Here is a 12,925-nt window from a genome sequence, read left to right on the forward strand (position 1 = left end):
TCCATTTGAATTAAATAAACCACGTGGTTTATAAGCGTTTCCTAATCTCTCCAAAAGTCGTCGGTATCGGAAACCCTTCCATGCAAACTAGTACTTTTTTCGTTGCTCTATATTGAGGGGACATTGTTTCGTCTTAGATGAACTTGATGAAACTCAGTTTTTCACTTGTTTGGTCGTCGTTTTGCAATCCTTGAGCTTTGACGTTGTTTTTGCTGAACTGTACCTCTGACACACATCCTACTCAAGCAATCATCTGTGAAAGTGTAAACGCTCGCGGGGTTGCAGCGATCTTCCATTTGCAGATGTCGCGATATTGCTAGAGGGTGTCTTTAAGAAAATGAAGAAATCAAGCGACACAGCTTAAAGAAAAAAAAACAACTTGGGAGGAAATGAAATAATGCCTGGCCCCTGAGGTACGCGCGTTATTACACACTTGCACACATACCCTACATTTTAAACCTGATCTGTAAATGCAGTTCAGTAAAATTAGCAACGTCCGTGCGACTTAGAGCCAACAGAAAGGGGGATAATTGACGGGTAGTAATTGCTCGGTGTGCTAACATACGCCTCGGATAAACTTGCCCCGTCTCGTACAGGACGATAAATTTGCACACATGTAGACAGAGGTATTCCGACGTGACGTAGCCGTAAGGAATCACCCTCGGTCAATTATAATTACACCCTTCTCACACCGTCTCATAAATCATGAACCGCTGACGTGATATTTATTGTCCACCTTGTGCCTCGTCGGGTCTTCGGTTGAAGAAACAGTTGGATCGAGACAATGAAAGCTGACGAAATGTCGCTCATTCATTATTATTGTTCTTTCGATTTGGCATACCGTGTGACGGTATAAATTCGCTACATTTATTTCTTCTTTCGCTTTGGTGGAATTTCACAAACGGTGGTAATTTTTCATAATATTTCGAACGCCGAAGAGACTTGTAGACCTTTGGCGATCAGTCGAAGGCATTGCTGCGTGGAAATTCTCATTTAGGTGGCTCGAGTCTCATATCTGGCGGCTGTGCGGCGCCTTTGAAATTTGTTACCGCCGAGAGAATAGTCGAGGATATACCGAGATAGGCGCATACGAGTTGAGTTACGCTATCTTCGTTTTCCTATTTTATGCAAGCCGTTAGCGGCTTCGCCGCCGTTTGTATCAATGGGGAGATAAATCTTTGGCCTAATGGCAGGGATCGACACCCTCCAAGGACCTCGTTAACGCCGCTCGCTAATTAGACCGGGCGATTTATACGGAATTATATAAGGATATGGTATGAGCCTGATTGTTCGATATGTTGCAAGTACGGGGGATCCTTTTACTTGGAAACAGGCAGCTGCGAAGAATCCGTACAGCTGTGAGAATTTCTTCAAGAATTGGCAAATACGATCGTGACCGTTTGGTATTCACGTCGGGAAGCTTCGAAATTATCGAACCAGAATTGGGGGTCGTTTCACAAGGGTTAGGAGAAGAGTTTTTCGTATACGTTTGATTAATTACACCAAATACGATTGTTCGTTATAGGAGAATCTTACAGTGACGAATGAAGCTTTGATAACCGAATGGCGTATCACCGAGTGTCACGGACCTTTGCAGAACGGCTTTAATTAACGTAATTACTTTCCGCAGGCTCGACGAAGTTATCAGAAAATCTTTATCATTTCCTGCGACGTGGTTCAGGGAAGTCGAAGTTATAATTTCCGTTCAAGGAAGAGAAATGAATGAATAAAACTAGAAAATCATGAATATGAACGAGCCCTGTGATTTCTTGAGAACGACTTGAAATTTGAAGGGAATAATATTTCCATTAAGGAGTTGGAAAAAATGAGGAAAAATCTCGGCAGCACTGTCAGAATATGAAAGAAAATCTGAGCAGGTCGGTAGTATGAGAAGCGATGGTGTTCTTTCGTCGCTATTCAGCGTCCGGGTCATTTATCTACCCTGATGTGGTTAACTCCGAAGTCTTATCACGTAACGGAGTTTCACATACATACAAGATACGTGAAGCTAGGTACCTGCAAGTAAACCGGGAGCACGTATTATGGGAGTGGGATTTTTAGCCGGATATCCTTCATCGACAGGATCTGCTGGTGGCCGCGTTATATCGCCGGAACCACGAGGAGCAAGGACGAGACAGGATCACCAACGCGGTGCAGGTTACAGAGTGATGCGTAACCGCGATCAATCACCTCCTCCGGAAATTGGGTCGATCCTCCAAAGAGATAAGGAAAAAGACCAGAGGAAGTTCAATCGGGAAACGGATACGTCACTTCGGCCACTCGGAGCTGAATGTAACCGTCTGTTGCTGTTCCTGCGAATCAATCGACTTGTCCATTCGAAAGGCGGCCATCAAACCAACCGATTACAATTCACTGGCAATAATTAAACCCACTCTTACCGCATGACTCGTTAGTAAGAGCGTCAAACTTGGCGGAGCACAGTGGGATGAGGTTCCATTGTCTTTGATGTTGGTCATAACTTTCGAAGCGTAAAAATTGAAGCAAGGTAAATGTACCGGTTATTGACACGATAGATCCAATTATCGATCCTGTTATTTTACAAAATTGTGAATCAACGGTAAAAATCGTGAATTTGTCGATGTTTGAAACTAATTGTTAGATAGTTAGAGGATAAAAATTAATTTTTTGGTAATCTTGGAACTAAGGATCGAACAGATACAACCAAAAACGATCAATAATTGGTACAGGGTCAATAACTGGTCCACTTAGCTTATGGTCGCAATGCGGGGTTCCGGATATTCGGATGTTTGTCGCACGCTGGTCTCCGCTCCGTGGTGAAAATTTTTCAAAGTGAAAAATGGGGGTCGTGAGGGAGGCGGGATGTTTGAAGACACAGTGCCGTTGACATTATACCTCGGTGGACACGACGGGGTGATTTTCTCTAAATTGGAGGAATGGATGAATGAGGATCGCCCCGAATTGGCGTTTAACATCTCCAGATAATTAACTGGCGAGTAGTGAGAGTGCGGATGGGTGCAGGTAGCGAATAATCGTTAACATCGTTCAGGGGATCAAAGAGGCCGCAAAGTACTTCGGTGTACAGACACTGAGAAGAGCTTTTTGCCAAGTGTTGACTTTTGTCTCGCAAGTCGGAATTACACACTCGAATGAAGGGGACTGAGAGCAAATGCCTCTAATTATTTGATTCAAGAGGCACAACGACTAGACCTAAGATTACAGAATCGTAAACACGTGCGACGGAGTCTCTTTGCCCATTCGAATAACATTCGTGAAGGGAGTGGTTGCCAGACTAGATGTACACACGAGTCGGATACTCTGATTTAGTATCGCCAGGCCAAACCGACTACTGAGATTTGAGACTGCCCACGCGTCCCAAGGGTGGCGGGTCCCAATCAAAGTTGAACATCAAGAATTTCGTCCCGATGAGTACGTCTGAAGGATAAAGATAAAAATTACAGTGTCGTTTAGCTCGAAGAAGATCTTATCACGTGGTGGTTACTTCTGTGCCAATTTCGGAGCCGAAGGAAAAGCGATGATCAAAGACAGCTGAAGCGCCTAATTGGTCAAGCGGTATCTCCGACGATCATGAATCAGCATCTGACTCGAATCATTAGAGTCAATTCTGGCTCACTAGTGACTAAAGCGTTCACCTCTGGATTTCCGCCCGAGGGAGAATGAGCCTGTCTACGCGGTTAGTTTATATCGGGGATCAGTGACAGGTGATAATCCGGTTGGCCGGTGACAGAGCTAGGCGGACCTTGTCAGAGGCGACGGTGTCGAGCCACTTCGCATCACCGCCATTTGCCGTAACCAGTTCGAAACTGCAAATCAAGTATGAGATAGGCGTCCGCAGGAGGCGAGGCCAGTTTCCCAGCCGATCTTTCTAGGCGACTGCCACGACATTCGCTGCTGACAACATAGTAATGGCAATATTATAAAAATGGCCCCAGAGCTGCCGGCTGGATTTCTGCCTCCAGCCATCCGTGTGCACGACCAGTCACGGATAAACGACACCATGTAATTACCCTCGTTCACCACGACGTGTGCGCATTGGCACGGAAAAGGATTTCGTCCACTTTTAGTCCCCGACTTTTCATCTTTTATCGATATTCACCTTCAGCCAGATGCTTGCATCTTCGAAACAGCTCAGGACTGTTACTGAAAATATCGAGACTCAGGCTTCATTTATATCCCGATTTTTTTTTAACAACGAAACGATCCATGCGCCTGAATTAGGCAACCAGAGTTACAGCTCGTGTCCTAGTTGATATCCCGCCGAACATGAGCTGTAACTCAGGTTGCCTGAATCAGGCGCATGGATCGTTTCCTACCGTTTAAGCAACCAGAGTTACAGCTCACGGTCTGGTTGAGCATCGTATCCCATTGAAGATGAACTGTAATTCCGGTTGCCTGAATCAGGGGTACGGATCGTTTCCCACTAGTTAGGCAACCGGAGTTACAGTTCATGTTCTGGTTAAACATCGTATCCCGTTGAACGTGAACTGTAACTCCGGTTGCCTGAATCAGGAGTACGGATCGTTTCGCTGTTAGCAAAACTTACGGTATAATTACCGACACTTATAAGGTGAACGTCGCGACGAAGCCTTTCATGAGCGATTACCAGGTACCAGTTGATTTGGCGAATTTTCGAGATATGTACTGAATGTAATAAAGCACAGATGGTGGCGCTCGGCGTTGCGACTACAAAGGGTGGATTTTCGGTCAAACCACTTCACCTCTATACCTGTAATAAGGGACGCTATATGTATATAGTCTGATGGTAGGCACTGCCTTGAATTGAATTAATCAACCTTCGGCGAATGTTACAATAAATAGCACACTAAAAGCGCCGTGCGAAACGTTATCCCTAGTTAGCTCAGCTGACGCGCGTAAATTTGAATCGAAGTGAAATTCATTCGAAAAACAATCGCGTGTGTCAGACTCGCCGTTTCCAGAATTATTTACACTGTGTTTGTACTGCAAAATGAAAAGAAAAAGGGCTAAAGAAAGATAAAAGTAAACAGCCTGCTCTTAATTCTCAAACTTGAATCTCCCCCCACGTCCACATGATATTATACATACATACTTGTAAATATGTAGATCAGCTCGGTGTTTTCGCACTTGAGAAGAAATGGTTTTCCAGATAGTTGTCCTCTTGGCTGCACGAAATATTTCACTTTGCTGTACGGTATGATAATTTACGATCAGTGACGCGTCATGGCGCTCGCAGACTTATTGCCACGAGTATTCCGATCGGACCGGAAGTTTGGTAGGTAAGTTAGAGTCGGCGATCTTTAACGCGCGACGGATCGAGGAGAGGAGAATTTGTTCAAAGCTCAGATACATCCTTTCTTTTCCCCCGCGCGCAATTTGCTCACCGAAAGATATCTGCGATCTGAGTGGTTTATCCGCAAGAAGCCCAGAGACTTTACGGATTGGGTAAACGCGATGGGGTCGGTCAATCCGCTGATCTATCTTCATCTCCAGAGAAAGAGAGAGAGAGAGTAAGAGAGCAATAAATTCAAGAGAAATCTGAGGTCGCGTCATTGCACTTGCCGAGAGCTAATACCTCGGCAAAAAGAGAGGTAAAAGAAAGAACAAGAAGAAGGAAGAAAAACACACACACAAACTCGGAATAAAATTGATCCGTCATGGATTTTCGGCCCGATTCTGCAGGCGACAAAAGATAGAGGCTACCGTTTTCCGATGCAGCTTCAATTCCGAGGAAAAACTCGAGGGTCAGAGGTCAAGGATCGAGCTTAAGCCACTGCGGTCAGAGACCATCTCTATAAATCTGGCTCCAACCCGATTATGCCGAGTACTTTGATAAAACTGGAAAAGAGGCAAGGAGTTCGGTTTGTTACGTACGTTGAATTTGATCAGTTTATGGTGTGTTTTTTTTTTTTGTTACTCCTTTTTTCTTCTTTGCCATGGAATGTAACTTCACGGTAGATCCATAATTGGCGTTGAACGTATAACGACGATTTATGAGAATTGGCTTAGCTCTTGACTGAAGGATTAATCGGAGAGATGGTTACGAATTTATAATTGAATTAAAAAGTTGTCTGGCTAACGTAATTGGTTTTCATCACTAAGAATCAATTTGTAGGGTTAACGAGCTACGAGATTGTTTCTGTAGATATTCACGGACCGAAGCGAACTTTGTTCGTATACTTAATTAAAATTATTGCTCAAAACACGATATAATGTGGACATAACTATATTCGGGAAGTGAAAATTATCGTAATATATTTTATCGGTAAGATCGAAATTAGACGCTAAAGTAATGCGGTTGAATAAAAAGTGTTATTCGAAAAGGTGTAGGGTAAGTAATGCGGACGAAACAAAAGAGAGAGAGAGAGAGAAAGAAAGATGAGATAAAACAATAAGAAAAGACTGGATAAAACGATCCGGCTAATAAATCCCTGTCGTTCTAATCAAATTTCTTTTAAACTCACAACATCGTCTCAAGTGTTGTGATCTATGCGTAACTTTATACACCCCATAAAGAGACGCGTTTGAATTTATTGTAACGAACAAAAAATACACGGTATCTGAATTGCGCGTGAAATGAGAATTTATAAGTAGGTGGATGCTCGAATTGAAAGTCGAGTAAAGCGTCGAATAATTTGTTTACATCTAATCTTTTTTATTGATCGTTGTCTACCCTCGGGAAATGGCTTCTTTTATGACAGTTTCTTTTTTTTTTTTTATATTTTCTTCTTTGGACACGTGTGGTATCTGGAAAGTTTGAAGAGGTCGGTATTTCACTGTGAGATAATTTTCATGGCCATTGAGAGACGGTTTTAAGTATAACGATTACCGAGTTTGTAAATTCGATGAAAGTCTTTCGGGACCACGCGGACCCTGTTTATAATTCCATTGGGAATAAACTGGGCCCATCAGGGAGGCTATTCCCATTAGACGAGAATCTCTGCGGTGGCTGGTCGGCATTAACCCAGTTCAGCCAAAGCGATGCGGGTAAACAGGAGAAAAGAAGGAGAGAACGGTGCAAAATCACGCTATAACCGGTTAACCTATCCCTATAACACTCTAGGGGTTTTTGAAACGTAACAGTCGGGTTAGTAACGCGATGAAAGAATCATTCAAGAAGTGTCTGTGTGAAGCTAATTTAGTCACAATTTACATATAATCAGAGAAAAGTCTCGATGATATATAAAAAAAAAAAAAATTTTTAAACACCAAGTTTCATTTACGAGTATTTGACTATATTAATAGTGTCATAGAAATCATGATTCATCATGTGCACATTATTTTACTATTTTTTCACCAAAAACAATCATGTTTTTTGTCCCGTTCTGATGAATAATATCTCATGTTTTATTCATTATTAAACTCTCCACAAATCCTGTATTTTAGATTTCGGTTAATAATAATTTATGTATTTCTTACCGACTGATGCATTTATCACCTGTAAACTGTGACAATTTCGCAGATCTTTTTTTTTTTTTTGTATATTTATTAACAACAACCGATGTATCTCAGATGATTGAATGTAGGGAGTTGATTTGTGGATAAAGTCAGCTATTTTTCCCCGAAACGAAGCGATTTTTCGGATTTATTCATGATCAAGTGTTTACGGTTGAAACTTGGTGACTTAACATTTTTTTATACATCGCAGACAAAGTTTTAATTTATTTCTCTTCTTCCGCATTGGATTTGGGTATTAAGAACGCATAATTACGCGAGGATATGACTTGTGCTTTGGGATTCGGCTTATCGCGATCGCTATTAATCCGACCCCTGTCCAATTTGCGATACAAAAAAAGAAGGGCGGGGAAAAAAGAAACAGATCAAGAATTTATCGGTTTCCTCCGCATCCAATCTCGGCTCAAGAGAGTGAAAAATTTGGGTAATTTAGACGGCTAAGAGTCTCTCGGCTAGGAGAATTCTAGGGAAAAACGATTCCTTAGCCCTAGGAGACTCGCCAGCTTTCTGTTGAGCGAGATGCAAAAAACACTATTGAATCTTTTGCTCGGTCTTTTGTTCTCATTCTTCGAGTATAAATGAAAGAATTGCGACAATCGGCTGCTTAACGATTCTGTATTTCGTCTTATGGGATGAAGGCTCCGTACAAAGAATAGGAAGAAACGTCTAATCGTATAGTTTTTTTGATGTTGGTGAAAACAGAATTCAGAATAACGGCAAGTAATGTTTTTCATTTGCAAAATTTATGTTCTTCTATATTCCATACGACAGGTTGGTTAAATTCTGACGATCCAGAAAATTAAAATGTTTAGGTTAAAACTTTGTGGAAAGAAAAATAATAGAGAAGTAATGCTTGCATGAATGAATGTGAAACACAATATTTATTCACCTTGGTAACAATTCTGAGTAGCTTAAAGTTTACTGTTGGTAGTGGCGGGGTTGAAGTTCCGAAAGCGCCCAGCTCCGAATTATTTGTTGACAAAACTTGAAGAAAAGTAATCAAACCTTTACGAAACAACAAAGATAAAGTTTAATTTCATTACTTCAAGTTTTGCCACCAAAAAAACTCAAATTTTGACGGTTTCGGAGCTTTTCAAATTTGGAATTTCAACCCCGCCCTTGTTGGTTGAGTTTTAAATGACTTTTTTTCCTTGTGTCTAAGAGCGAACTAATTCCGCAAAATACAATCTTATGTTAAAGGAGAAGAAATTCGGGACGAGATTCTGGTCTTGACTACAGATATTCGGTTATTTTGTAGCCGCAGTTTCGTGCCGCAATTTTAACACGAAGAATATCCAAATTTATTCCCCCTAATAAATCACAACAAAACTAGTCGCTTCTGGCAAGATATCATCTATACTATGTATACAGCATCCCCTCGGCGAGCTGCCGAAAGATATTGCGATTTCTAAGGCTGTTTAATTCATGGACATGTACAAATAAATATACAGATGTCATATCGACACGTGCTGGGGAGAAAAAATTGATACACACTATTCGCATTGACGTGACGTGATTGACGCCTCCTTCTGATTGATCGACAGTAACGATCTACGCAATTTCACTTCGCATAGTGATGCGTGGGAAAAGAAAAAACAAACTTTTCGATACTGGGGTTATTCTTATTAGGTAGATTGGACAGTCCAGAATCGATACCTTTTCGGACAGTGAATGTTTATTAAATTTATACAGGTTTAATAGTCAGACGAATCTACTAGATTTTTTTCATTATCTTACTATTACGGTTATAATCCAAGATCTGGATTTTAATTTGAATATTTTCTGTCCTGCGTTGTTACGAAAAACATCGCAATTTACAAATATACCATTCACATTCTATCTATCAACGAAAAGCAAGAAAAAATATTGATTTCGAATTCAAAAACCTCCTTAAAACGAATTATTAAAATTGATACCCGAGTTCTAGATGTAAATTTTTAATCGAATTGTAAGCATGTGTTTCACCGAAGTAGAATACTACGATATGTATAATAATACACTTTTGAAGTGAGTTTGAATTCATTAGACCTACGACATTAAATAACGAAGCCTCCCTGCAGAGGACGAGAAAAGGCTCTCCGACTGATTTAGGATGGCAAGCACGTGTGGAGCTGAGCTCGGAGAATTTGAAAAATCTTTCAAGGCCCGGGCGGAGAAGTAATGAATCTTCATTCAATTACGCGCTCTCGTGACGTACTTTTCCCAACTTTTTCCTATACGCGAATAAGTGATCATTCAATATAAGAACAAGAAACCGAAACTTTCCGGCTACGAAATATATTTAACTAGAGCAAGAGATTCAGGAGAAGATATTTTGTTTGATTTCTCATTTTCACGTGTATCAATTAATTGGCCAGGTAAATTATTCCGGCGAATTGATGTGATCAGCCAATTAGTGCGTAACGTTGTTAATCAGAAGTGAATTTCGTTTGATTAGCGAAAACGTAGCAAACTGACGAATAAATATATTATACACTTATTTATGCGCACGTGTCAATTTAAATGGGAAAATTTTTACGTTTCTGGAGTATAATTTCCAACACCATGCAGCGTAATATGAAAATCACGTGTTGTTCGTCAGATCAGTCTTCGGGGATGAGGGAATTGGGTAAAAAGTTCGATCAAGAGCCGACGCGATTCAATTTGAAAAGTACGAAAGATCCGCATTTCTATAAACTCGCGGGAATGACGGACAAACTCGTTGGATTAATTTCTTACTCCCTTTTCTCTCCGCCGCTGCGTTCCTCCTCCCCTAATTTTCCCAGCCCAAGCTTCTCGCGGAGAGTCGGAGCTTTCTCCACCCTGTGTCGGAGGTCGAAGCTCCGGCATTACGTTTCAATCTCCCGCGTTCTTGCCGACCCTTTTTATTCCCCGCAACCCCCTACACCACCCTTGGTTAACCCATAACGTTACCAAACGCCCACCGAGGATCGTAGAAGTAGAACTGCCCACCTTCTGAACACCCGAGAGTGCGATTTATTATTTTTCCCTTCGAATTAAAGGCAAAAACCGCGATACAAATATTGCTTTACTTGCAATCAAGGAATGAAAATTTAATGCCGAAATGGATGAACAAAATCTAGCCAGTATTTTAGTTTTTAAACATCAGATTGATCTTAGTCGAAAATTCTTTACTATCGTCAAAAAATATGGATATAAATGAACGCTTGATAAGGAAAGAAATTGGAATTCAACGGAATCTTCATACACAATACACATCTATTTCTCCCCAGTGAAAGGAAAACGGTATAATACCCATAATCCTTATAGCGGAGTCGAGGGTCCGGGTTATTTGGCGATTTTAAATCTGTTCTATACTGGGTGCTTTACGAGATATTGGTAGTATTTTCACCCGTAAACCGGATCGTATATAATATCCGTTGCTGCAAATACATACCTGTATGAAATTCACGCCATACAAGAGGTTAGATGGCCGTGAAAATTGATTCTGGACAATGGATAGAGTTCAGTCGATTCGTCCAGTCTTAGCCTGGAAAGTTGACTTGGGCCCGACTGGGCCCCGATCAGACATTCCTGACTACCTTTAGTCGGGTTAGTCAGTTCGGGCCCCGATTAGTTTTCCACGCCAATGCCTGAATAGCGTAAGACTTGGAGAATAACAAACAAGGCTCGATCACCGTTCAAAATTCTGCTAGTCGAGAGAATAGAAAAATTTTAAAAATAAGACAAACAAATCAGTGAGAAATTGAAAACAGCTGCTTAAGTACGAGGGAATTAAAACGGAATTGCGTGTCGAAACGGCGCCGATTTTGTAAATGTACAACAGAGAGTGGTATAGGGTGTCTGTTATCGGTCTTGTATAAATAATTTATAAGATAGTACGTGACTGTGTTGGCAATGCGAGAAGGTCGCCGTGACGACTTGCATGCGCGGTATAACAGACGGGGGAATTTAGAAATTGAAAAACAGTGATTGGCCGATGATGCTGTGGGTTGAAAGGCGTGTTTTAAACCCGGAGTAGCTCGCTCGAAGCCCATTTATACCCGCACATGGTTATGTATACATATACACACCTATATAGACGCGTGTTAACGTTCATATACGCACCGCGAGACAACAGCGTTGACACCGCAGCCTATCCGCTCGCCTTTGGAACGCGCCTTAATCCGGTTATGCTGATTAAGGGAGAGAGGTTCTCTCTTACGGCTGGTCCATCGTTTACCTCGGTGATATATTTCTTCATTTAAACGCGAATCCCCGACGTTCAGAGTCGCGTTAAGTGGGTCCAGTTGCGCCCGTTTCCGGGAGAGGACGCCACCGTACCGCCTTTTTCCCGCAGTCATTGTACAGAGGCAGATAATTAAGTTGATATCTGCATGCGGGTTGCGGATAGGGATGGAAACATGAGCTGAAGAATCGATTGTCGATTCCGATTCTTTTTGCCGAGATTTAGATTCTCAGAATCGATTAATCAATTTCAAGAATCGATTCTTTTGAAGAATCGATTCTGAGTAAGATTTTTCTTTTTTTTAATTAAAATTTTATAAATTTTTTTTGTTAAAATAAAACTTGTAAAATAAGGTTAAAGGTACAATAAAATGTAAATTTACAAACTATTATATTTTATTAAAAAAGTAACATTTGAAAACATTAATAAGACTAGTATTTTTTCATTCAATATTAATGCTATAGTGTCATTACTCCGGTTTTAAAATAAATTATAGAATCGATCGCTAAGAATCGATTCTAGATCGATTCTGATAACTGGGAATCGAATCTAAAGAATCGAGTTTTTTGACCACAGAATCGATTCTCGGGTAGAATCGGAATCGATTTTACCATCACTAGTTGCGGATAAACTTTTTCTCCAAGTCATCAGGGATCGCGGATTTTGATCCGAAACTTTAACCCCATTCGGCAGATCGAAGTGATCAAACACTAGGTAAAGTTTTTATCGTGGTTCGAAGTTTTTGTACATTGACTCACCGATTTTATTATGTAATATACGTATTAATTTTTCAACCATCATTCGTCTTTGTCATCGACTCCGTTTTTGCGCACTTACCAGCCGTGTAATTGAATTTTCCGCTTCCTTTTTGTTAGCAAGAGGTCGCACGCAGATCCTTCGATAAAAGGTGTTACTTGATTAAAGAAATTCCAAAGCTTTTTGCGCGTGGCTCAATCTCACGGGTAAGTGAACCTCCGGCATATCAGGAGTCACGAGATCCGAGTTTTAGTTATAAGCTGATCCTCTGAACGTTCGCCTCCGCTTTCCCTGCCTGGTCGATGTGAGGAAACTTTTTACATGTTCCGTCCGTCGGGTATTCGAATATACGAGTGAATTCCGGAATGGGAAAATTATTTGGACCAGGGACATTTTTCCTAGAATTCCAGGGTCATTCACTCCGAAAAATTGGCAAGCCGTGCCTAGCTTTGAAGTTTCAGAAACTCTACTTCGGGTTACAGATAAACTTCGTCCGAGAACTTTTATAGATCTTCGCGATACTGTTTTGTAATGATCACTCCTGAAAGT

General features: G+C 41.1%; 1 protein-coding gene across 1 annotated transcript in view; it reads right to left on the minus strand.

Moving 5' to 3' along the window:
• The window catches only part of LOC124179822 (cardioacceleratory peptide receptor), a 43,882-nt gene that overhangs the window by 12,270 nt on the left and 18,687 nt on the right, over window positions 1-12,925 (minus strand). The window lies entirely within an intron of this gene.

This window comes from Neodiprion fabricii, chromosome 4, assembly GCF_021155785.1.
Source record: "Neodiprion fabricii isolate iyNeoFabr1 chromosome 4, iyNeoFabr1.1, whole genome shotgun sequence".
NCBI classification, from domain to species: domain Eukaryota; kingdom Metazoa; phylum Arthropoda; class Insecta; order Hymenoptera; family Diprionidae; genus Neodiprion; species Neodiprion fabricii.